The sequence below is a fragment of the Cervus elaphus genome, chromosome 15 (genome assembly GCF_910594005.1).
Source record: "Cervus elaphus chromosome 15, mCerEla1.1, whole genome shotgun sequence".
NCBI classification, from domain to species: domain Eukaryota; kingdom Metazoa; phylum Chordata; class Mammalia; order Artiodactyla; family Cervidae; genus Cervus; species Cervus elaphus.
Genome location: NC_057829.1, coordinates 11,436,554 through 11,461,881, shown reverse-complemented (window position 1 = coordinate 11,461,881; position 25,328 = coordinate 11,436,554). Strand labels below are relative to the sequence as shown.

Here is a 25,328-nt window from a genome sequence, read left to right as displayed (position 1 = left end):
AGGGCGAAGGGGCGGGGCTGACGCGCTCCTGTCGGCCGCGCTGCTGGCTCCCCGTGGGTTTGGGCACCGGGCAGGTGCCGGGCAGGATGGGCGCTCAGGGCTCCAGCTGGGCTGCGCAGGAGGCCCAGAGGAGGCTCAGAGGCCCGCGGGCGGCGGGCAGCGGCGGGCCCGGAAGCCAGAGACCTCCGGGGCCACCTGGCCCTGTGCAGCGAACGGGCTGGGGCTGGGGGCGCCGCCCAGCGGGGGCGGGCCTGCAGAGGCCCGGGGTGGGAGAGCGCCGAGACCTCCGCGCCCGTCCCGCCCCCGCACGCACGCACGGGGATGGTGAGCGGGGGCGGGGCGGCGTCGGCCGGCCGCCGGGCTGCCGGCCCTGGCCGGCCGGAGTCCGGTGGCGGGTCGTCCGGCTCAGGTACAGCGCGCGGCCCCTGGAGAGGTGCGGCCGGCTGGCCCGCCCGGCAGGCGGGTCACAGCGAAAGGGAGGCGCGGCGCGGCGCGGGGCTCTTAGGGCGCTTGGAGGCAGCCGCCTCCGTCTACGGCCATACCACCCTGAACGCGCCCGATCTCGTCTGATCTCGGAAGCTAAGCAGGGTCGGGCCTGGTTAGTACTTGGATGGGAGACCGCCTGGGAATACCGGGTGCTGTAGGCTTTTTGCCTCCCCTCTCCTTTAGCCCCCGCCCCCTCTCCCGCCCCACACCTCCCCCAGCCCCACCCCTGGCGTGGCCTGCACCGCAAGCCCCCGCCCCAACCCTGGCCCCTCGCACCCCACCGCGCTCACAGCCGTCGGTCGCCTGCCTTCCAGCCGGCGGCCCTCGCAGGCAGCAGCGGGCGTCCCATCTCTTGGATCCCCCCGGCCCCAGCCCCTCCGCGGGTGGGTGACCCGGGCCTGGGGGGCGGGCTCCGACGCCCGCCACAGACCTGGGCTGCCTCCGTGCGGCCCGAGAGCCCCTCCGCTTTCGGCTTCCAGAAAACCAGATGACCTTCCAGTCTCCGTCTGGGGCTCCCTAGGCAAGCCTCAGGTAATCCTGGGGGGGTGGGGGGGGCGGCTGCCCCACGCCCCAGCCCCACCCGCAACCCTAGTGCCATCCTCGCACGCGACTGCGCGTGCTCTCCCGCGGGCTCACACACACACACACACACACCCCCCACACACACACCCACACACCCACCCCGCCGCCGAGACAGGTCAGGAGCCTGAAACCACAGGTAAGGGAGATGGAGAAAGAGGGAGAGAGAAACAGCAAGAGAACCACACAGGCTTCCCAACCCACGGCCTCCACACCCTCGGCCCTCCATTCTGGGTATCCCCCTGGACCCCAGTCGGCCCGCCCACACCCTTGCCCCCTGACACACTCGCACACACACTCTCACACACTCACCCTCTGGCCTTTGGGCGGGGGCTGGGTCTTGCCTTAGGAAGCCAAGCCGAAGGGGACCTTTGAGACCTCGGCTGCCAAGACGTCTTGGGGACGCCACGGTGGGGGGGGGCGGGCTCTGCCAGCCCCAGGGCACCGCGTGCAGCTGGGGCCCGGGGCCCAAGGCTGACGCCCCCTCCCTTGGGGAAGCTGCTTCTTCAGCCTGGCCTCTCTCTGAGGTGGGTCAGGGACTGTGCCACTGTGTCTGTCTCGGATCGGATGCCATCCTCGCTCCCGTGTCTGCCTCCCGTCTTCTGTCCGTCAGTCGCTGTGTCTCCCTCTGTGTGTGTGTGCGTGTGTGTGGTGTTGGATCAGAGTGCGGGAAACTGCGTTGCCTAGAACAGAGTTTAGTTATAAATTAAGGAGATGTAGAGCCAGAATGCGCTTCCCAGGTGGTGCTAGCAGTAAAGAACCTGTCTGCCCATGCAGGGAATGAAGGAGATGTGGGTTTGATACCTGGGTTGGGAAGATCCCCTGGAGGACGACATGACAACCTACTTCAGCATGCTTGCCTGGAGGCTCCTACAGTAAGAGGAGCCTGGCGGGCTACAGCCCATGGGGTCACAACAGTCAGGCAGGCAGGACTGAAGCAACGTGGCACACAAGCATGCACACAGAGGCAGAGTATGAAGGATCTTGATTCTGGGCAGAAAGTTAACATCTCATTGTGGGTTCTTAGGCAGACAAGCAGCAGCAAGGCAGTCACAGCCTTCTGAGAGAAGAACAGGTAAGACAGAGGGTTAAATTTAGAGGCGGTTTGTAAGTGGGCAGTGACAGCAATGCTTAAAACCATGTAACGTCCACTTGTTAACTCCCTGACTCCAGAATCCACAAAACCGGGTCCTCCTTTGCACGTATTATAGGAAGCACTTGAAGACAAGAAGGACTTGGTGCTTACCAAGCTAGTGGAGGACGGAATTGCTTTTGCCTTTGCAAGAGCATTAGTGCCTGTGCAGACATAGGTTCCTTCACTTTCAAGGGAAAGGTTCTGCAACAAAAGGGATCCATTGAAAAGCAAGGAAATAGTGTCACTCAGAGAGTCTCCTATCATCAACCAAGTAACATTAGGATGAGGCACACCATCGGAATAAAACCAGATATGACCCGAACGCCCTCAAGCCGTAGCCTATCTTCCAGCCAACAGGGCCTTTGGCCAGCCGGCCAGCCAGTCAGCGGGCATGGCGGGTAGCAGCGTGCCAACTTTTGGAGCGCCACGGCCATAGCCCCTCTGCGGGAGGATGACCGGGGCCCCGACTCCCAACGCAGACCTGGGTTGCCTCCAAGAGGCCGGAGGGCCACTCCGCATTCGGATTGCAAGAAACAAGATGACCGTCCGGTATGCTTGGACCCCACATGATCTGCAACCCCCCAGCTCCACACCCTTCCCCCTCCATTCTGGGTATCCCGCCCCGGCCTCCCCCCCCCTCCCCGCCCCCCCCACCCCCCCCACCCCCGACCCCAGTCGGCCCGCCCACACCCTTGCCCCCTGACACTCTCACGCACACACTCTCACACACTCACGCTCTGGCCTTTGGGCGGGGGCTGGGTCTTGCCTTATTAGGAAGCCAAGCCGAAGGGGACCTTTGAGACCTCGGCTGCCAAGACGTCTTGGGGATCCCACGGGGCTCTGCCAGCCCCAGGGCACCGCGTGCAGCTGGGGCCCGGGGCCCAAGGCTGATGCCCCCTCCCTTGGGGAAGCTGCTTCTTCCGCCTGGCCTCTCTCTCAGGTGGGTCAGGGACTGTGCCATTGTGTCTGTCTCGGATCGGATGCCATCCTCTCTCCCGTGTCTGCCTCCCGTTTTCTGTCCGTCAGTCGCTGTGTCTCCCTCTGTGTGTGTGTGTGTGTGTGTGTGTGTGTGTGTGTGTGTGTGTCTGCGTGCGCGCGCGCTCCCGTCTGTCTGTCCGGCTGCATCTCCCTCTCCCTGTCTTCGAGTCTGTCTCTGAACCTCAGTCTCTCTCTGCCTCTGTGTCTCCTGACACCCGGCCTCCAGTCCCTTCCTCTGGCCCCGGCCTCTCACAGGTTGCTGGGGCCCTGGCTCTGGCTGACGAGCTTGCGCCAGCCGGCTTGTCTCACTTGGCGTGGGTGCGTGAGGCGAGTGTCTTGTGTGTCTGTCCGTGTGCCTGCCTGTCGGCCGTCTGCTCTCTCAGGACGGTCCTGTGCTTGGCGGGCGGCGTGGGGGCAAGTGGGGCCTGGATAGGGCGAAGGGGCGGGGCTGACGCGCTCCTGTCGGCCGCGCTGCTGGCTCCCCGTGGGTTTGGGCACCGGGCAGGTGCCGGGCAGGATGGGCGCTCAGGGCTCCAGCTGGGCTGCGCAGGAGGCCCAGAGGAGGCTCAGAGGCCCGCGGGCGGCGGGCAGCGGCGGGCCCGGAAGCCAGAGACCTCCGGGGCCACCTGGCCCTGTGCAGCGAACGGGCTGGGGGTGGGGGCGCCGCCCAGCGGGGGCGGGCCTGCAGAGGCCCGGGGTGGGAGAGCGCCGAGACCTCCGCGCCCGTCCCGCCCCCGCACGCACGCACGGGGATGGTGAGCGGGGGCGGGGCGGCGTCGGCCGGCCGCCGGGCTGCCGGCCCTGGCCGGCCGGAGTCCGGTGGCGGGTCGTCCGGCTCAGGTACAGCGCGCGGCCCCTGGAGAGGTGCGGCCGGCTGGCCCGCCCGGCAGGCAGGTCACAGCGAAAGGGAGGCGCGGCGCGGCGCGGGGCTCTTAGGGCGCTTGGAGGCAGCCGCCTCCGTCTACGGCCATACCACCCTGAACGCGCCCGATCTCGTCTGATCTCGGAAGCTAAGCAGGGTCGGGCCTGGTTAGTACTTGGATGGGAGACCGCCTGGGAATACCGGGTGCTGTAGGCTTTTTGCCTCCCCTCTCCTTTAGCCCCCGCCCCCTCTCCCGCCCCACACCTCCCCCAGCCCCACCCCTGGCGTGGCCTGCACCGCAAGCCCCCGCCCCAACCCTGGCCCCTCGCACCCCACCGCGCTCACAGCCGTCGGTCGCCTGCCTTCCAGCCGGCGGCCCTCGCAGGCAGCAGCGGGCGTCCCATCTCTTGGATCCCCCCGGCCCCAGCCCCTCCGCGGGTGGGTGACCCGGGCCTGGGGGGCGGGCTCCGACGCCCGCCACAGACCTGGGCTGCCTCCGTGCGGCCCGAGAGCCCCTCCGCTTTCGGCTTCCAGAAAACCAGATGACCTTCCAGTCTCCGTCTGGGGCTCCCTAGGCAAGCCTCAGGTAATCCTGGGGGGGTGGGGGGGGGCGGCTGCCCCACGCCCCAGCCCCACCCGCAACCCTAGTGCCATCCTCGCACGCGACTGCGCGTGCTCTCCCGCGGGCTCACACACACACACACACACACACACACACACACACACACACACACACACACACACACACCCCACACACACACACCCACACACACACCCACACACCCACCCCGCCGCCGAGACAGGTCAGGAGCCAGAAACCACAGGTAAGGGAGATGGAGAAAGAGGGAGAGAGAAACAGCAAGAGAACCACACAGGCTTCCCAACCCACGGCCTCCACACCCTCGGCCCTCCATTCTGGGTATCCCCCTGGACCCCAGTCGGCCCGCCCACACCCTTGCCCCCTGACACACTCGCACACACACTCTCACACACTCACCCTCTGGCCTTTGGGCGGGGGCTGGGTCTTGCCTTAGGAAGCCAAGCCGAAGGGGACCTTTGAGACCTCGGCTGCCAAGACGTCTTGGGGACGCCACGGTGGGGGGGGGGGCTCTGCCAGCCCCAGGGCACCGCGTGCAGCTGGGGCCCGGGGCCCAAGCCTGACGCCCCCTCCCTTGGGGAAGCTGCTTCTTCAGCCTGGCCTCTCTCTGAGGTGGGTCAGGGACTGTGCCACTGTGTCTGTCTCGGATCGGATGCCATCCTCGCTCCTGTGTCTGCCTCCCGTCTTCTGTCCGTCAGTCGCTGTGTCTCCCTCTGTGTGTGTGTGCGTGTGTGTGGTGTTGGATCAGAGTGCGGGAAACTGCGTTGCCTAGAACAGAGTTTAGTTATAAATTAAGGAGATGTAGAGCCAGAATGCGCTTCCCAGGTGGTGCTAGCAGTAAAGAACCTGTCTGCCCATGCAGGGAATGAAGGAGATGTGGGTTTGATACCTGGGTTGGGAAGATCCCCTGGAGGACGACATGACAACCTACTTCAGCATGCTTGCCTGGAGGCTCCTACAGTAAGAGGAGCCTGGCGGGCTACAGCCCATGGGGTCACAACAGTCAGGCAGGCAGGACTGAAGCAACGTGGCACACAAGCATGCACACAGAGGCAGAGTATGAAGGATCTTGATTCTGGGCAGAAAGTTAACATCTCATTGTGGGTTCTTAGGCAGACAAGCAGCAGCAAGGCAGTCACAGCCTTCTGAGAGAAGAACAGGTAAGACAGAGGGTTAAATTTAGAGGCGGTTTGTAAGTGGGCAGTGACAGCAATGCTTAAAACCATGTAACGTCCACTTGTTAACTCCCTGACTCCAGAATCCACAAAACCGGGTCCTCCTTTGCACGTATTATAGGAAGCACTTGAAGACAAGAAGGACTTGGTGCTTACCAAGCTAGTGGAGGACGGAATTGCTTTTGCCTTTGCAAGAGCATTAGTGCCTGTGCAGACATAGGTTCCTTCACTTTCAAGGGAAAGGTTCTGCAACAAAAGGGATCCATTGAAAAGCAAGGAAATAGTGTCACTCAGAGAGTCTCCTATCATCAACCAAGTAACATTAGGATGAGGCACACCATCGGAATAAAACCAGATATGACCCGAACGCCCTCAAGCCGTAGCCTATCTTCCAGCCAACAGGGCCTTTGGCCAGCCGGCCAGCCAGTCAGCGGGCATGGCGGGTAGCAGCGTGCCAACTTTTGGAGCGCCACGGCCATAGCCCCTCTGCGGGAGGATGACCGGGGCCCCGACTCCCAACGCAGACCTGGGTTGCCTCCAAGAGGCCGGAGGGCCACTCCGCATTCGGATTGCAAGAAACAAGATGACCGTCCGGTATGCTTGGACCCCACATGATCTGCAACCCCCCAGCTCCACACCCTTCCCCTTCCATTCTGGGTATCCCGCCCCGGCCTCCCCCCCCCCTCCCCGCCCCCCCACCCCCCCACCCCCGACCCCAGTCGGCCCGCCCACACCCTTGCCCCCTGACACTCTCACGCACACACTCTCACACACTCACGCTCTGGCCTTTGGGCGGGGGCTGGGTCTTGCCTTATTAGGAAGCCAAGCCGAAGGGGACCTTTGAGACCTCGGCTGCCAAGACGTCTTGGGGATCCCACGGGGCTCTGCCAGCCCCAGGGCACCGCGTGCAGCTGGGGCCCGGGGCCCAAGGCTGATGCCCCCTCCCTTGGGGAAGCTGCTTCTTCCGCCTGGCCTCTCTCTCAGGTGGGTCAGGGACTGTGCCATTGTGTCTGTCTCGGATCGGATGCCATCCTCTCTCCCGTGTCTGCCTCCCGTTTTCTGTCCGTCAGTCGCTGTGTCTCCCTCTGTGTGTGTGTGTGTGTGTGTGTGTGTGTGTCTGCGTGCGCGCGCGCTCCCGTCTGTCTGTCCGGCTGCATCTCCCTCTCCCTGTCTTCGAGTCTGTCTCTGAACCTCAGTCTCTCTCTGCCTCTGTGTCTCCTGACACCCGGCCTCCAGTCCCTTCCTCTGGCCCCGGCCTCTCACAGGTTGCTGGGGCCCTGGCTCTGGCTGACGAGCTTGCGCCAGCCGGCTTGTCTCACTTGGCGTGGGTGCGTGAGGCGAGTGTCTTGTGTGTCTGTCCGTGTGCCTGCCTGTCGGCCGTCTGCTCTCTCAGGACGGTCCTGTGCTTGGCGGGCGGCGTGGGGGCAAGTGGGGCCTGGATAGGGCGAAGGGGCGGGGCTGACGCGCTCCTGTCGGCCGCGCTGCTGGCTCCCCGTGGGTTTGGGCACCGGGCAGGTGCCGGGCAGGATGGGCGCTCAGGGCTCCAGCTGGGCTGCGCAGGAGGCCCAGAGGAGGCTCAGAGGCCCGCGGGCGGCGGGCAGCGGCGGGCCCGGAAGCCAGAGACCTCCGGGGCCACCTGGCCCTGTGCAGCGAACGGGCTGGGGGTGGGGGCGCCGCCCAGCGGGGGCGGGCCTGCAGAGGCCCGGGGTGGGAGAGCGCCGAGACCTCCGCGCCCGTCCCGCCCCCGCACGCACGCACGGGGATGGTGAGCGGGGGCGGGGCGGCGTCGGCCGGCCGCCGGGCTGCCGGCCCTGGCCGGCCGGAGTCCGGTGGCGGGTCGTCCGGCTCAGGTACAGCGCGCGGCCCCTGGAGAGGTGCGGCCGGCTGGCCCGCCCGGCAGGCAGGTCACAGCGAAAGGGAGGCGCGGCGCGGCGCGGGGCTCTTAGGGCGCTTGGAGGCAGCCGCCTCCGTCTACGGCCATACCACCCTGAACGCGCCCGATCTCGTCTGATCTCGGAAGCTAAGCAGGGTCGGGCCTGGTTAGTACTTGGATGGGAGACCGCCTGGGAATACCGGGTGCTGTAGGCTTTTTGCCTCCCCTCTCCTTTAGCCCCCGCCCCCTCTCCCGCCCCACACCTCCCCCAGCCCCACCCCTGGCGTGGCCTGCACCGCAAGCCCCCGCCCCAACCCTGGCCCCTCGCACCCCACCGCGCTCACAGCCGTCGGTCGCCTGCCTTCCAGCCGGCGGCCCTCGCAGGCAGCAGCGGGCGTCCCATCTCTTGGATCCCCCCGGCCCCAGCCCCTCCGCGGGTGGGTGACCCGGGCCTGGGGGGCGGGCTCCGACGCCCGCCACAGACCTGGGCTGCCTCCGTGCGGCCCGAGAGCCCCTCCGCTTTCGGCTTCCAGAAAACCAGATGACCTTCCAGTCTCCGTCTGGGGCTCCCTAGGCAAGCCTCAGGTAATCCTGGGGGGGGGGGGGGGGGGCGGCTGCCCCACGCCCCAGCCCCACCCGCAACCCTAGTGCCATCCTCGCACGCGACTGCGCGTGCTCTCCCGCGGGCTCACACACACACACACACACACCCCCCACACACACACCCACACACCCACCCCGCCGCCGAGACAGGTCAGGAGCCAGAAACCACAGGTAAGGGAGATGGAGAAAGAGGGAGAGAGAAACAGCAAGAGAACCACACAGGCTTCCCAACCCACGGCCTCCACACCCTCGGCCCTCCATTCTGGGTATGCCCCTGGACCCCAGTCGGCCCGCCCACACCCTTGCCCCCTGACACACTCGCACACACACTCTCACACACTCACCCTCTGGCCTTTGGGCGGGGGCTGGGTCTTGCCTTAGGAAGCCAAGCCGAAGGGGACCTTTGAGACCTCGGCTGCCAAGACGTCTTGGGGACGCCACGGTGGGGGGGGGGGGGGCTCTGCCAGCCCCAGGGCACCGCGTGCAGCTGGGGCCCGGGGCCCAAGGCTGACGCCCCCTCCCTTGGGGAAGCTGCTTCTTCAGCCTGGCCTCTCTCTGAGGTGGGTCAGGGACTGTGCCACTGTGTCTGTCTCGGATCGGATGCCATCCTCGCTCCTGTGTCTGCCTCCCGTCTTCTGTCCGTCAGTCGCTGTGTCTCCCTCTGTGTGTGTGTGCGTGTGTGTGGTGTTGGATCAGAGTGCGGGAAACTGCGTTGCCTAGAACAGAGTTTAGTTATAAATTAAGGAGATGTAGAGCCAGAATGCGCTTCCCAGGTGGTGCTAGCAGTAAAGAACCTGTCTGCCCATGCAGGGAATGAAGGAGATGTGGGTTTGATACCTGGGTTGGGAAGATCCCCTGGAGGACGACATGACAACCTACTTCAGCATGCTTGCCTGGAGGCTCCTACAGTAAGAGGAGCCTGGCGGGCTACAGCCCATGGGGTCACAACAGTCAGGCAGGCAGGACTGAAGCAACGTGGCACACAAGCATGCACACAGAGGCAGAGTATGAAGGATCTTGATTCTGGGCAGAAAGTTAACACCTCATTGTGGGTTCTTAGGCAGACAAGCAGCAGCAAGGCAGTCACAGCCTTCTGAGAGAAGAACAGGTAAGACAGAGGGTTAAATTTAGAGGCGGTTTGTAAGTGGGCAGTGACAGCAATGCTTAAAACCATGTAACGTCCACTTGTTAACTCCCTGACTCCAGAATCCACAAAACCGGGTCCTCCTTTGCACGTATTATAGGAAGCACTTGAAGACAAGAAGGACTTGGTGCTTACCAAGCTAGTGGAGGACGGAATTGCTTTTGCCTTTGCAAGAGCATTAGTGCCTGTGCAGACATAGGTTCCTTCACTTTCAAGGGAAAGGTTCTGCAACAAAAGGGATCCATTGAAAAGCAAGGAAATAGTGTCACTCAGAGAGTCTCCTATCATCAACCAAGTAACATTAGGATGAGGCACACCATCGGAATAAAACCAGATATGACCCGAACGCCCTCAAGCCGTAGCCTATCTTCCAGCCAACAGGGCCTTTGGCCAGCCGGCCAGCCAGTCAGCGGGCATGGCGGGTAGCAGCGTGCCAACTTTTGGAGCGCCACGGCCATAGCCCCTCTGCGGGAGGATGACCGGGGCCCCGACTCCCAACGCAGACCTGGGTTGCCTCCAAGAGGCCGGAGGGCCACTCCGCATTCGGATTGCAAGAAACAAGATGACCGTCCGGTATGCTTGGACCCCACATGATCTGCAACCCCCCAGCTCCACACCCTTCCCCCTCCATTCTGGGTATCCCGCCCCGGCCTCCCCCCCCCCTCCCCGCCCCCCCACCCCCCCCACCCCCGACCCCAGTCGGCCCGCCCACACCCTTGCCCCCTGACACTCTCACGCACACACTCTCACACACTCACGCTCTGGCCTTTGGGCGGGGGCTGGGTCTTGCCTTATTAGGAAGCCAAGCCGAAGGGGACCTTTGAGACCTCGGCTGCCAAGACGTCTTGGGGATCCCACGGGGCTCTGCCAGCCCCAGGGCACCGCGTGCAGCTGGGGCCCGGGGCCCAAGGCTGATGCCCCCTCCCTTGGGGAAGCTGCTTCTTCCGCCTGGCCTCTCTCTCAGGTGGGTCAGGGACTGTGCCACTGTGTCTGTCTCGGATCGGATGCCATCCTCTCTCCCGTGTCTGCCTCCCGTTTTCTGTCCGTCAGTCGCTGTGTCTCCCTCTGTGTGTGTGTGTGTGTGTGTGTGTGTGTGTGTGTGTGTGTCTGCGTGCGCGCGCGCTCCCGTCTGTCTGTCCGGCTGCATCTCCCTCTCCCTGTCTTCGAGTCTGTCTCTGAACCTCAGTCTCTCTCTGCCTCTGTGTCTCCTGACACCCGGCCTCCAGTCCCTTCCTCTGGCCCCGGCCTCTCACAGGTTGCTGGGGCCCTGGCTCTGGCTGACGAGCTTGCGCCAGCCGGCTTGTCTCACTTGGCGTGGGTGCGTGAGGCGAGTGTCTTGTGTGTCTGTCCGTGTGCCTGCCTGTCGGCCGTCTGCTCTCTCAGGACGGTCCTGTGCTTGGCGGGCGGCGTGGGGGCAAGTGGGGCCTGGATAGGGCGAAGGGGCGGGGCTGACGCGCTCCTGTCGGCCGCGCTGCTGGCTCCCCGTGGGTTTGGGCACCGGGCAGGTGCCGGGCAGGATGGGCGCTCAGGGCTCCAGCTGGGCTGCGCAGGAGGCCCAGAGGAGGCTCAGAGGCCCGCGGGCGGCGGGCAGCGGCGGGCCCGGAAGCCAGAGACCTCCGGGGCCACCTGGCCCTGTGCAGCGAACGGGCTGGGGGTGGGGGCGCCGCCCAGCGGGGGCGGGCCTGCAGAGGCCCGGGGTGGGAGAGCGCCGAGACCTCCGCGCCCGTCCCGCCCCCGCACGCACGCACGGGGATGGTGAGCGGGGGCGGGGCGGCGTCGGCCGGCCGCCGGGCTGCCGGCCCTGGCCGGCCGGAGTCCGGTGGCGGGTCGTCCGGCTCAGGTACAGCGCGCGGCCCCTGGAGAGGTGCGGCCGGCTGGCCCGCCCGGCAGGCAGGTCACAGCGAAAGGGAGGCGCGGCGCGGCGCGGGGCTCTTAGGGCGCTTGGAGGCAGCCGCCTCCGTCTACGGCCATACCACCCTGAACGCGCCCGATCTCGTCTGATCTCGGAAGCTAAGCAGGGTCGGGCCTGGTTAGTACTTGGATGGGAGACCGCCTGGGAATACCGGATGCTGTAGGCTTTTTGCCTCCCCTCTCCTTTAGCCCCCGCCCCCTCTCCCGCCCCCCACCCCCCCCCGCCCCACCCCTGGCGTGGCCTGCACCGCAAGCCCCCGCCCCAACCCTGGCCCCTCGCACCCCACCGCGCTCACAGCCGTCGGTCGCCTGCCTTCCAGCCGGCGGCCCTCGCAGGCAGCAGCGGGCGTCCCATCTCTTGGATCCCCCCGGCCCCAGCCCCTCCGCGGGTGGGTGACCCGGGCCTGGGGGGCGGGCTCCGACGCCCGCCACAGACCTGGGCTGCCTCCGTGCGGCCCGAGAGCCCCTCCGCTTTCGGCTTCCAGAAAACCAGATGACCTTCCAGTCTCCGTCTGGGGCTCCCTAGGCAAGCCTCAGGTAATCCTGGGGGGGTGGGGGGGGGCGGCTGCCCCACGCCCCAGCCCCACCCGCAACCCTAGTGCCATCCTCGCACGCGACTGCGCGTGCTCTCCCGCGGGCTCACACACACACACACACACACCCCCCACACACACACCCACACACCCACCCCGCCGCCGAGACAGGTCAGGAGCCAGAAACCACAGGTAAGGGAGATGGAGAAAGAGGGAGAGAGAAACAGCAAGAGAACCACACAGGCTTCCCAACCCACGGCCTCCACACCCTCGGCCCTCCATTCTGGGTATGCCCCTGGACCCCAGTCGGCCCGCCCACACCCTTGCCCCCTGACACACTCGCACACACACTCTCACACACTCACCCTCTGGCCTTTGGGCGGGGGCTGGGTCTTGCCTTAGGAAGCCAAGCCGAAGGGGACCTTTGAGACCTCGGCTGCCAAGACGTCTTGGGGACGCCACGGTGGGGGGGGGGGGGGCTCTGCCAGCCCCAGGGCACCGCGTGCAGCTGGGGCCCGGGGCCCAAGGCTGACGCCCCCTCCCTTGGGGAAGCTGCTTCTTCAGCCTGGCCTCTCTCTGAGGTGGGTCAGGGACTGTGCCACTGTGTCTGTCTCGGATCGGATGCCATCCTCGCTCCTGTGTCTGCCTCCCGTCTTCTGTCCGTCAGTCGCTGTGTCTCCCTCTGTGTGTGTGTGCGTGTGTGTGGTGTTGGATCAGAGTGCGGGAAACTGCGTTGCCTAGAACAGAGTTTAGTTATAAATTAAGGAGATGTAGAGCCAGAATGCGCTTCCCAGGTGGTGCTAGCAGTAAAGAACCTGTCTGCCCATGCAGGGAATGAAGGAGATGTGGGTTTGATACCTGGGTTGGGAAGATCCCCTGGAGGACGACATGACAACCTACTTCAGCATGCTTGCCTGGAGGCTCCTACAGTAAGAGGAGCCTGGCGGGCTACAGCCCATGGGGTCACAACAGTCAGGCAGGCAGGACTGAAGCAACGTGGCACACAAGCATGCACACAGAGGCAGAGTATGAAGGATCTTGATTCTGGGCAGAAAGTTAACACCTCATTGTGGGTTCTTAGGCAGACAAGCAGCAGCAAGGCAGTCACAGCCTTCTGAGAGAAGAACAGGTAAGACAGAGGGTTAAATTTAGAGGCGGTTTGTAAGTGGGCAGTGACAGCAATGCTTAAAACCATGTAACGTCCACTTGTTAACTCCCTGACTCCAGAATCCACAAAACCGGGTCCTCCTTTGCACGTATTATAGGGGAAGCACTTGAAGACAAGAAGGACTTGGTGCTTACCAAGCTAGTGGAGGACGGAATTGCTTTTGCCTTTGCAAGAGCATTAGTGCCTGTGCAGACATAGGTTCCTTCACTTTCAAGGGAAAGGTTCTGCAACAAAAGGGATCCATTGAAAAGCAAGGAAATAGTGTCACTCAGAGAGTCTCCTATCATCAACCAAGTAACATTAGGATGAGGCACACCATCGGAATAAAACCAGATATGACCCGAACGCCCTCAAGCCGTAGCCTATCTTCCAGCCAACAGGGCCTTTGGCCAGCCGGCCAGCCAGTCAGCGGGCATGGCGGGTAGCAGCGTGCCAACTTTTGGAGCGCCACGGCCATAGCCCCTCTGCGGGAGGATGACCGGGGCCCCGACTCCCAACGCAGACCTGGGTTGCCTCCAAGAGGCCGGAGGGCCACTCCGCATTCGGATTGCAAGAAACAAGATGACCGTCCGGTATGCTTGGACCCCACATGATCTGCAACCCCCCAGCTCCACACCCTTCCCCCTCCATTCTGGGTATCCCGCCCCGGCCTCCCCCCCCCTCCCCGCCCCCCCACCCCCCCCACCCCCGACCCCAGTCGGCCCGCCCACACCCTTGCCCCCTGACACTCTCACGCACACACTCTCACACACTCACGCTCTGGCCTTTGGGCGGGGGCTGGGTCTTGCCTTATTAGGAAGCCAAGCCGAAGGGGACCTTTGAGACCTCGGCTGCCAAGACGTCTTGGGGATCCCACGGGGCTCTGCCAGCCCCAGGGCACCGCGTGCAGCTGGGGCCCGGGGCCCAAGGCTGATGCCCCCTCCCTTGGGGAAGCTGCTTCTTCCGCCTGGCCTCTCTCTCAGGTGGGTCAGGGACTGTGCCATTGTGTCTGTCTCGGATCGGATGCCATCCTCTCTCCCGTGTCTGCCTCCCGTTTTCTGTCCGTCAGTCGCTGTGTCTCCCTCTGTGTGTGTGTGTGTGTGTGTGTGTGTGTGTGTGTGTGTGTCTGCGTGCGCGCGCGCTCCCGTCTGTCTGTCCGGCTGCATCTCCCTCTCCCTGTCTTCGAGTCTGTCTCTGAACCTCAGTCTCTCTCTGCCTCTGTGTCTCCTGACACCCGGCCTCCAGTCCCTTCCTCTGGCCCCGGCCTCTCACAGGTTGCTGGGGCCCTGGCTCTGGCTGACGAGCTTGCGCCAGCCGGCTTGTCTCACTTGGCGTGGGTGCGTGAGGCGAGTGTCTTGTGTGTCTGTCCGTGTGCCTGCCTGTCGGCCGTCTGCTCTCTCAGGACGGTCCTGTGCTTGGCGGGCGGCGTGGGGGCAAGTGGGGCCTGGATAGGGCGAAGGGGCGGGGCTGACGCGCTCCTGTCGGCCGCGCTGCTGGCTCCCCGTGGGTTTGGGCACCGGGCAGGTGCCGGGCAGGATGGGCGCTCAGGGCTCCAGCTGGGCTGCGCAGGAGGCCCAGAGGAGGCTCAGAGGCCCGCGGGCGGCGGGCAGCGGCGGGCCCGGAAGCCAGAGACCTCCGGGGCCACCTGGCCCTGTGCAGCGAACGGGCTGGGGGTGGGGGCGCCGCCCAGCGGGGGCGGGCCTGCAGAGGCCCGGGGTGGGAGAGCGCCGAGACCTCCGCGCCCGTCCCGCCCCCGCACGCACGCACGGGGATGGTGAGCGGGGGCGGGGCGGCGTCGGCCGGCCGCCGGGCTGCCGGCCCTGGCCGGCCGGAGTCCGGTGGCGGGTCGTCCGGCTCAGGTACAGCGCGCGGCCCCTGGAGAGGTGCGGCCGGCTGGCCCGCCCGGCAGGCGGGTCACAGCGAAAGGGAGGCGCGGCGCGGCGCGGGGCTCTTAGGGCGCTTGGAGGCAGCCGCCTCCGTCTACGGCCATACCACCCTGAACGCGCCCGATCTCGTCTGATCTCGGAAGCTAAGCAGGGTCGGGCCTGGTTAGTACTTGGATGGGAGACCGCCTGGGAATACCGGGTGCTGTAGGCTTTTTGCCTCCCCTCTCCTTTAGCCCCCGCCCCCTCTCCCGCCCCACACCTCCCCCAGCCCCACCCCTGGCGTGGCCTGCACCGCAAGCCCCCGCCCCAACCCTGGCCCCTCGCACCCCACCGCGCTCACAGCCGTCGGTCGCCTGCCTTCCAGCCGGCGGCCCTCGCAGGCAGCAGCGGGCGTCCCATCTCTTGGATCCCCCCGGCCCCAGCCCCTCCGCGGGTGGGTGACCCGGGCCTGGGGGGCGGGCTCCGACGCCCGCCACAGACCTGGGCTGCCTCCGTGCGGCCCGAGAGCCCCTCCGCTTTCGGCTTCCAGAAAACCAGATGACCTTCCAGTCTCCGTCTGGGGCTCCCTAGGCAAGCCTCAGGTAATCCTGGGGGGGTGGGGGGGGGCGGCTGCCCCACGCCCCAGCCCCACCCGCAACCCTAGTGCCATCCTCGCACGCGACTGCGCGTGCTCTCCCGCGGGCTCACACACACACACACACACACCCCCCACACACACACCCACACACCCACCCCGCCGCCGAGACAGGTCAGGAGCCAGAAACCACAGGTAAGGGAGATGGAGAAAGAGGGAGAGAGAAACAGCAAGAGAACCACACAGGCTTCCCAACCCACGGCCTCCACACCCTCGGCCCTCCATTCTGGGTATGCCCCTGGACCCCAGTCGGCCCGCCCACACCCTTGCCCCCTGACACACTCGCACACACACTCTCACACACTCACCCTCTGGCCTTTGGGCGGGGGCTGGGTCTTGCCTTAGGAAGCCAAGCCGAAGGGGACCTTTGAGACCTCGGCTGCCAAGACGTCTTGGGGACGCCACGGTGGGGGGGGGGGGGCTCTGCCAGCCCCAGGGCACCGCGTGCAGCTGGGGCCCGGGGCCCAAGGCTGACGCCCCCTCCCTTGGGGAAGCTGCTTCTTCAGCCTGGCCTCTCTCTGAGGTGGGTCAGGGACTGTGCCACTGTGTCTGTCTCGGATCGGATGCCATCCTCGCTCCTGTGTCTGCCTCCCGTCTTCTGTCCGTCAGTCGCTGTGTCTCCCTCTGTGTGTGTGTGCGTGTGTGTGGTGTTGGATCAGAGTGCGGGAAACTGCGTTGCCTAGAACAGAGTTTAGTTATAAATTAAGGAGATGTAGAGCCAGAATGCGCTTCCCAGGTGGTGCTAGCAGTAAAGAACCTGTCTGCCCATGCAGGGAATGAAGGAGATGTGGGTTTGATACCTGGGTTGGGAAGATCCCCTGGAGGACGACATGACAACCTACTTCAGCATGCTTGCCTGGAGGCTCCTACAGTAAGAGGAGCCTGGCGGGCTACAGCCCATGGGGTCACAACAGTCAGGCAGGCAGGACTGAAGCAACGTGGCACACAAGCATGCACACAGAGGCAGAGTATGAAGGATCTTGATTCTGGGCAGAAAGTTAACACCTCATTGTGGGTTCTTAGGCAGACAAGCAGCAGCAAGGCAGTCACAGCCTTCTGAGAGAAGAACAGGTAAGACAGAGGGTTAAATTTAGAGGCGGTTTGTAAGTGGGCAGTGACAGCAATGCTTAAAACCATGTAACGTCCACTTGTTAACTCCCTGACTCCAGAATCCACAAAACCGGGTCCTCCTTTGCACGTATTATAGGAAGCACTTGAAGACAAGAAGGACTTGGTGCTTACCAAGCTAGTGGAGGACGGAATTGCTTTTGCCTTTGCAAGAGCATTAGTGCCTGTGCAGACATAGGTTCCTTCACTTTCAAGGGAAAGGTTCTGCAACAAAAGGGATCCATTGAAAAGCAAGGAAATAGTGTCACTCAGAGAGTCTCCTATCATCAACCAAGTAACATTAGGATGAGGCACACCATCGGAATAAAACCAGATATGACCCGAACGCCCTCAAGCCGTAGCCTATCTTCCAGCCAACAGGGCCTTTGGCCAGCCGGCCAGCCAGTCAGCGGGCATGGCGGGTAGCAGCGTGCCAACTTTTGGAGCGCCACGGCCATAGCCCCTCTGCGGGAGGATGACCGGGGCCCCGACTCCCAACGCAGACCTGGGTTGCCTCCAAGAGGCCGGAGGGCCACTCCGCATTCGGATTGCAAGAAACAAGATGACCGTCCGGTATGCTTGGACCCCACATGATCTGCAACCCCCCAGCTCCACACCCTTCCCCCTCCATTCTGGGTATCCCGCCCCGGCCTCCCCCCCCCTCCCCGCCCCCCCACCCCCCCACCCCCGACCCCAGTCGGCCCGCCCACACCCTTGCCCCCTGACACTCTCACGCACACACTCTCACACACTCACGCTCTGGCCTTTGGGCGGGGGCTGGGTCTTGCCTTATTAGGAAGCCAAGCCGAAGGGGACCTTTGAGACCTCGGCTGCCAAGACGTCTTGGGGATCCCACGGGGCTCTGCCAGCCCCAGGGCACCGCGTGCAGCTGGGGCCCGGGGCCCAAGGCTGATGCCCCCTCCCTTGGGGAAGCTGCTTCTTCCGCCTGGCCTCTCTCTCAGGTGGGTCAGGGACTGTGCCATTGTGTCTGTCTCGGATCGGATGCCATCCTCTCTCCCGTGTCTGCCTCCCGTTTTCTGTCCGTCAGTCGCTGTGTCTCCCTCTGTGTGTGTGTGTGTGTGTGTGTGTGTGTGTCTGCGTGCGCGCGCGCTCCCGTCTGTCTGTCCGGCTGCATCTCCCTCTCCCTGTCTTCGAGTCTGTCTCTGAACCTCAGTCTCTCTCTGCCTCTGTGTCTCCTGACACCCGGCCTCCAGTCCCTTCCTCTGGCCCCGGCCTCTCACAGGTTGCTGGGGCCCTGGCTCTGGCTGACGAGCTTGCGCCAGCCGGCTTGTCTCACTTGGCGTGGGTGCGTGAGGCGAGTGTCTTGTGTGTCTGTCCGTGTGCCTGCCTGTCGGCCGTCTGCTCTCTCAGGACGGTCCTGTGCTTGGCGGGCGGCGTGGGGGCAAGTGGGGCCTGGATAGGGCGAAGGGGCGGGGCTGACGCGCTCCTGTCGGCCGCGCTGCTGGCTCCCCGTGGGTTTGGGCACCGGGCAGGTGCCGGGCAGGATGGGCGCTCAGGGCTCCAGCTGGGCTGCGCAGGAGGCCCAGAGGAGGCTCAGAGGCCCGCGGGCGGCGGGCAGCGGCGGGCCCGGAAGCCAGAGACCTCCGGGGCCACCTGGCCCTGTGCAGCGAACGGGCTGGGGGTGGGGGCGCCGCCCAGCGGGGGCGGGCCTGCAGAGGCCCGGGGTGGGAGAGCGCCGAGACCTCCGCGCCCGTCCCGCCCCCGCACGCACGCACGGGGATGGTGAGCGGGGGCGGGGCGGCGTCGGCCGGCCGCCGGGCTGCCGGCCCTGGCCGGCCGGAGTCCGGTGGCGGGTCGTCCGGCTCAGGTACAGCGCGCGGCCCCTGGAGAGGTGCGGCCGGCTGGCCCGCCCGGCAGGCAGGTCACAGCGAAAGGGAGGCGCGGCGCGGCGCGGGGCTCTTAGGGCGCTTGGAGGCAGCCGCCTCCGTCTACGGCCATACCACCCTGAACGCGCCCGATCTCGTCTGATCTCGGAAGCTAAGCAGGGTCGGGCCTGGTTAGTACTTGGATGGGAGACCGCCTGGGAATACCGGGTGCTGTAGGCTTTTTGCCTCCCCTCTCCTTTAGCCCCCGCCCCCTCTCCCGCCCCACACCTCCCCCAGCCCCACCCCTGGCGTGGCCTGCACCGCAAGCCCCCGCCCCAACCCTGGCCCCTCGCACCCCACCGCGCTCACAGCCGTCGGTCGCCTGCCTTCCAGCCGGCGGCCCTCGCAGGCAGCAGCGGGCGTCCCATCTCTTGGATCCCCCCGGCCCCAGCCCCTCCGCGGGTGGGTGACCCGGGCCTGGGGGGCGGGCTCCGACGCCCGCCACAGACCTGGGCTGCCTCCGTGCGGCCCGAGAGCCCCTCCGCTTTCGGCTTCCAGAAAACCAGATGACCTTCCAGTCTCCGTCTGGGGCTCCCTAGGCAAGCCTCAGGTAATCCTGGGGGGGGGGGGGGGGGGCGGCTGCCCCACGCCCCAGCCCCACCCGCAACCCTAGTGCCATCCTCGCACGCGACTGCGCGTGCTCTCCCGCGGGCTCACACACACACACACACACACCCCCCACACACACACCCACACACCCACCCCGCCGCCGAGACAGGTCAGGAGCCAGAAACCACAGGTAAGGGAGATGGAGAAAGAGGGAGAGAGAAACAGCAAGAGAACCACACAGGCTTCCCAACCCACGGCCTCCACACCCTCGGCCCTCCATTCTGGGTATGCCCCTGGACCCCAGTCGGCCCGCCCACACCCTTGCCCCCTGACACACTCGCACACACACTCTCACACACTCACCCTCTGGCCTTTGGGCGGGGGCTGGGTCTTGCCTTAGGAAGCCAAGCCGAAGGGGACCTTTGAGACCTCGGCTGCCAAGACGTCTTGGGGACGCCACGGTGGGGGGGGGGGGGGCTCTGCCAGCCCCAGGGCACCGCGTGCAGCTGGGGCCCGGGGCCCAAGGCTGACGCCCCCTCCCTTGGGGAAGCTGCTTCTTCAGCCTGGCCTCTCTCTGAGGTGGGTCAGGGACTGTGCCACTGTGTCTGTCTCGGATCGGATGCCATCCTCGCTCCTGTGTCTGCCTCCCGTCTTCTGTCCGTCAGTCGCTGTGTCTCCCTCTGTGTGTGTGTGCGTGTGTGTGGTGTTGGATCAGAGTGCGGGAAACTGCGTTGCCTAGAACAGAGTTTAGTTATAAATTAAGGAGATGTAGAGCCAGAATGCGCTTCCCAGGTGGTGCTAGCAGTAAAGAACCTGTCTGCCCATGCAGGGAATGAAGGAGATGTGGGTTTGATACCTGGGTTGGGAAGATCCCCTGGAGGACGACATGACAACCTACTTCAGCATGCTTGCCTGGAGGCTCCTACAGTAAGAGGAGCCTGGCGGGCTACAGCCCATGGGGTCACAACAGTCAGGCAGGCAGGACTGAAGCAACGTGGCACACAAGCATGCACACAGAGGCAGAGTATGAAGGATCTTGATTCTGGGCAGAAAGTTAACACCTCATTGTGGGTTCTTAGGCAGACAAGCAGCAGCAAGGCAGTCACAGCCTTCTGAGAGAAGAACAGGTAAGACAGAGGGTTAAATTTAGAGGCGGTTTGTAAGTGGGCAGTGACAGCAATGCTTAAAACCATGTAACGTCCACTTGTTAACTCCCTGACTCCAGAATCCACAAAACCGGGTCCTCCTTTGCACGTATTATAGGAAGCACTTGAAGACAAGAAGGACTTGGTGCTTACCAAGCTAGTGGAGGACGGAATTGCTTTTGCCTTTGCAAGAGCATTAGTGCCTGTGCAGACATAGGTTCCTTCACTTTCAAGGGAAAGGTTCTGCAACAAAAGGGATCCATTGAAAAGCAAGGAAATAGTGTCACTCAGAGAGTCTCCTATCATCAACCAAGTAACATTAGGATGAGGCACACCATCGGAATAAAACCAGATATGACCCGAACGCCCTCAAGCCGTAGCCTATCTTCCAGCCAACAGGGCCTTTGGCCAGCCGGCCAGCCAGTCAGCGGGCATGGCGGGTAGCAGCGTGCCAACTTTTGGAGCGCCACGGCCATAGCCCCTCTGCGGGAGGATGACCGGGGCCCCGACTCCCAACGCAGACCTGGGTTGCCTCCAAGAGGCCGGAGGGCCACTCCGCATTCGGATTGCAAGAAACAAGATGACCGTCCGGTATGCTTGGCCCCCACATGATCTGCAACCCCCCAGCTCCACACCCTTCCCCCTCCATTCTGGGTATCCCGCCCCGGCCTCCCCCCCCCTCCCCGCCCCCCCCCCCCCCCCACCCCCGACCCCAGTCGGCCCGCCCACACCCTTGCCCCCTGACACTCTCACGCACACACTCTCACACACTCACGCTCTGGCCTTTGGGCGGGGGCTGGGTCTTGCCTTATTAGGAAGCCAAGCCGAAGGGGACCTTTGAGACCTCGGCTGCCAAGACGTCTTGGGGATCCCACGGGGCTCTGCCAGCCCCAGGGCACCGCGTGCAGCTGGGGCCCGGGGCCCAAGGCTGATGCCCCCTCCCTTGGGGAAGCTGCTTCTTCCGCCTGGCCTCTCTCTCAGGTGGGTCAGGGACTGTGCCATTGTGTCTGTCTCGGATCGGATGCCATCCTCTCTCCCGTGTCTGCCTCCCGTTTTCTGTCCGTCAGTCGCTGTGTCTCCCTCTGTGTGTGTGTGTGTGTGTGTGTGTGTGTGTGTGTGTGTGTCTGCGTGCGCGCGCGCTCCCGTCTGTCTGTCCGGCTGCATCTCCCTCTCCCTGTCTTCGAGTCTGTCTCTGAACCTCAGTCTCTCTCTGCCTCTGTGTCTCCTGACACCCGGCCTCCAGTCCCTTCCTCTGGCCCCGGCCTCTCACAGGTTGCTGGGGCCCTGGCTCTGGCTGACGAGCTTGCGCCAGCCGGCTTGTCTCACTTGGCGTGGGTGCGTGAGGCGAGTGTCTTGTGTGTCTGTCCGTGTGCCTGCCTGTCGGCCGTCTGCTCTCTCAGGACGGTCCTGTGCTTGGCGGGCGGCGTGGGGGCAAGTGGGGCCTGGATAGGGCGAAGGGGCGGGGCTGACGCGCTCCTGTCGGCCGCGCTGCTGGCTCCCCGTGGGTTTGGGCACCGGGCAGGTGCCGGGCAGGATGGGCGCTCAGGGCTCCAGCTGGGCTGCGCAGGGGGCCCAGAGGAGGCTCAGAGGCCCGCGGGCGGCGGGCAGCGGCGGGCCCGGAAGCCAGAGACCTCCGGGGCCACCTGGCCCTGTGCAGCGAACGGGCTGGGGGTGGGGGCGCCGCCCAGCGGGGGCGGGCCTGCAGAGGCCCGGGGTGGGAGAGCGCCGAGACCTCCGCGCCCGTCCCGCCCCCGCACGCACGCACGGGGATGGTGAGCGGGGGCGGGGCGGCGTCGGCCGGCCGCCGGGCTGCCGGCCCTGGCCGGCCGGAGTCCGGTGGCGGGTCGTCCGGCTCAGGTACAGCGCGCGGCCCCTGGAGAGGTGCGGCCGGCTGGCCCGCCCGGCAGGCGGGTCACAGCGAAAGGGAGGCGCGGCGCGGCGCGGGGCTCTTAGGGCGCTTGGAGGCAGCCGCCTCCGTCTACGGCCATACCACCCTGAAGGCGCCCGATCTCGTCTGATCTCGGAAGCTAAGCAGGGTCGGGCCTGGTTAGTACTTGGATGGGAGACCGCCTGGGAATACCGGGTGCTGTAGGCTTTTTGCCTCCCCTCTCCTTTAGCCCCCGCCCCCTCTCCCGCCCCACACCTCCCCCAGCCCCACCCCTGGCGTGGCCTGCACCGCAAGCCCCCGCCCCAACCCTGGCCCCTCGCACCCCACCGCGCTCACAGCCGTCGGTCGCCTGCCTTCCAGCCGGCGGCCCTCGCAGGCAGCAGCGGGCGTCCCATCTCTTGGATCCCCCCGGCCCCAGCCCCTCCGCGGGTGGGTGACCCGGGCCTGGGGGGCGGGCTCCGACGCCCGCCACAGACCTGGGCTGCCTCCGTGCGGCCCGAGAGCCCCTCCGCTTTCGGCTTCCAGAAAACCAGATGACCTTCCAGTCTCCGTCTGGGGCTCCCTAGGCAAGCCTCAGGTAATCCTGGGGGGGTGGGGGGGGGCGGCTGCCCCACGCCCCAGCCCCACCCGCAACCCTAGTGCCATCCTCGCACGCGACTGCGCGTGCTCTCCCGCGGGCTCACACACACACACACACACACCCCCCACACACACACCCACACACCCACCCCGCCGCCGAGACAGGTCAGGAGCCAGAAACCACAGGTAAGGGAGATGGAGAAAGAGGGAGAGAGAAACAGCAAGAGAACCACACAGGCTTCCCAACCCACGGCCTCCACACCCTCGGCCCTCCATTCTGGGTATGCCCCTGGACCCCAGTCGGCCCGCCCACACCCTTGCCCCCTGACACACTCGCACACACACTCTCACACACTCACCCTCTGGCCTTTGGGCGGGGGCTGGGTCTTGCCTTAGGAAGCCAAGCCGAAGGGGACCTTTGAGACCTCGGCTGCCAAGACGTCTTGGGGACGCCACGGTGGGGGGGGGGGGGCTCTGCCAGCCCCAGGGCACCGCGTGCAGCTGGGGCCCGGGGCCCAAGGCTGACGCCCCCTCCCTTGGGGAAGCTGCTTCTTCAGCCTGGCCTCTCTCTGAGGTGGGTCAGGGACTGTGCCACTGTGTCTGTCTCGGATCGGATGCCATCCTCGCTCCTGTGTCTGCCTCCCGTCTTCTGTCCGTCAGTCGCTGTGTCTCCCTCTGTGTGTGTGTGCGTGTGTGTGGTGTTGGATCAGAGTGCGGGAAACTGCGTTGCCTAGAACAGAGTTTAGTTATAAATTAAGGAGATGTAGAGCCAGAATGCGCTTCCCAGGTGGTGCTAGCAGTAAAGAACCTGTCTGCCCATGCAGGGAATGAAGGAGATGTGGGTTTGATACCTGGGTTGGGAAGATCCCCTGGAGGACGACATGACAACCTACTTCAGCATGCTTGCCTGGAGGCTCCTACAGTAAGAGGAGCCTGGCGGGCTACAGCCCATGGGGTCACAACAGTCAGGCAGGCAGGACTGAAGCAACGTGGCACACAAGCATGCACACAGAGGCAGAGTATGAAGGATCTTGATTCTGGGCAGAAAGTTAACACCTCATTGTGGGTTCTTAGGCAGACAAGCAGCAGCAAGGCAGTCACAGCCTTCTGAGAGAAGAACAGGTAAGACAGAGGGTTAAATTTAGAGGCGGTTTGTAAGTGGGCAGTGACAGCAATGCTTAAAACCATGTAACGTCCACTTGTTAACTCCCTGACTCCAGAATCCACAAAACCGGGTCCTCCTTTGCACGTATTATAGGAAGCACTTGAAGACAAGAAGGACTTGGTGCTTACCAAGCTAGTGGAGGACGGAATTGCTTTTGCCTTTGCAAGAGCATTAGTGCCTGTGCAGACATAGGTTCCTTCACTTTCAAGGGAAAGGTTCTGCAACAAAAGGGATCCATTGAAAAGCAAGGAAATAGTGTCACTCAGAGAGTCTCCTATCATCAACCAAGTAACATTAGGATGAGGCACACCATCGGAATAAAACCAGATATGACCCGAACGCCCTCAAGCCGTAGCCTATCTTCCAGCCAACAGGGCCTTTGGCCAGCCGGCCAGCCAGTCAGCGGGCATGGCGGGTAGCAGCGTGCCAACTTTTGGAGCGCCACGGCCATAGCCCCTCTGCGGGAGGATGACCGGGGCCCCGACTCCCAACGCAGACCTGGGTTGCCTCCAAGAGGCCGGAGGGCCACTCCGCATTCGGATTGCAAGAAACAAGATGACCGTCCGGTATGCTTGGACCCCACATGATCTGCAACCCCCCAGCTCCACACCCTTCCCCCTCCATTCTGGGTATCCCGCCCCGGCCTCCCCCCCCCTCCCCGCCCCCCCACCCCCCCACCCCCGACCCCAGTCGGCCCGCCCACACCCTTGCCCCCTGACACTCTCACGCACACACTCTCACACACTCACGCTCTGGCCTTTGGGCGGGGGCTGGGTCTTGCCTTATTAGGAAGCCAAGCCGAAGGGGACCTTTGAGACCTCGGCTGCCAAGACGTCTTGGGGATCCCACGGGGCTCTGCCAGCCCCAGGGCACCGCGTGCAGCTGGGGCCCGGGGCCCAAGGCTGATGCCCCCTCCCTTGGGGAAGCTGCTTCTTCCGCCTGGCCTCTCTCTCAGGTGGGTCAGGGACTGTGCCATTGTGTCTGTCTCGGATCGGATGCCATCCTCTCTCCCGTGTCTGCCTCCCGTTTTCTGTCCGTCAGTCGCTGTGTCTCCCTCTGTGTGTGTGTGTGTGTGTGTGTGTGTGTGTCTGCGTGCGCGCGCGCTCCCGTCTGTCTGTCCGGCTGCATCTCCCTCTCCCTGTCTTCGAGTCTGTCTCTGAACCTCAGTCTCTCTCTGCCTCTGTGTCTCCTGACACCCGGCCTCCAGTCCCTTCCTCTGGCCCCGGCCTCTCACAGGTTGCTGGGGCCCTGGCTCTGGCTGACGAGCTTGCGCCAGCCGGCTTGTCTCACTTGGCGTGGGTGCGTGAGGCGAGTGTCTTGTGTGTCTGTCCGTGTGCCTGCCTGTCGGCCGTCTGCTCTCTCAGGACGGTCCTGTGCTTGGCGGGCGGCGTGGGGGCAAGTGGGGCCTGGATAGGGCGAAGGGGCGGGGCTGACGCGCTCCTGTCGGCCGCGCTGCTGGCTCCCC

At 64.8% G+C, this 25,328-nt stretch overlaps 7 non-coding genes across 7 annotated transcripts; all 7 read left to right on the top strand.

Annotated features, from left to right (window-relative positions):
• The first annotated feature begins 528 nt into the window (after positions 1 to 528).
• LOC122709618 lies at positions 529 to 647 on the top strand. Its single transcript, XR_006345607.1, has one exon. It is a non-coding gene; the product is annotated as a 5S ribosomal RNA (ribosomal RNA).
• A 3,490-nt stretch (positions 648 to 4,137) lies between these two features.
• LOC122709617 lies at positions 4,138 to 4,256 on the top strand. Its single transcript, XR_006345606.1, has one exon. It is a non-coding gene; the product is annotated as a 5S ribosomal RNA (ribosomal RNA).
• Positions 4,257 to 7,782: 3,526 nt separating this feature from the next.
• Positions 7,783 to 7,901, top strand: LOC122709616. Its single transcript, XR_006345605.1, has one exon. It is a non-coding gene; the product is annotated as a 5S ribosomal RNA (ribosomal RNA).
• A 3,491-nt stretch (positions 7,902 to 11,392) lies between these two features.
• Positions 11,393 to 11,511, top strand: LOC122709641. The gene has a single exon (XR_006345630.1). It is a non-coding gene; the product is annotated as a 5S ribosomal RNA (ribosomal RNA).
• Positions 11,512 to 15,002: 3,491 nt separating this feature from the next.
• LOC122709615 lies at positions 15,003 to 15,121 on the top strand. Its single transcript, XR_006345604.1, has one exon. It is a non-coding gene; the product is annotated as a 5S ribosomal RNA (ribosomal RNA).
• Positions 15,122 to 18,598: 3,477 nt separating this feature from the next.
• LOC122709614 lies at positions 18,599 to 18,717 on the top strand. Its single transcript, XR_006345603.1, has one exon. It is a non-coding gene; the product is annotated as a 5S ribosomal RNA (ribosomal RNA).
• A 3,490-nt stretch (positions 18,718 to 22,207) lies between these two features.
• Positions 22,208 to 22,326, top strand: LOC122709635. Its single transcript, XR_006345624.1, has one exon. It is a non-coding gene; the product is annotated as a 5S ribosomal RNA (ribosomal RNA).
• Positions 22,327 to 25,328: the final 3,002 nt, after the last annotated feature.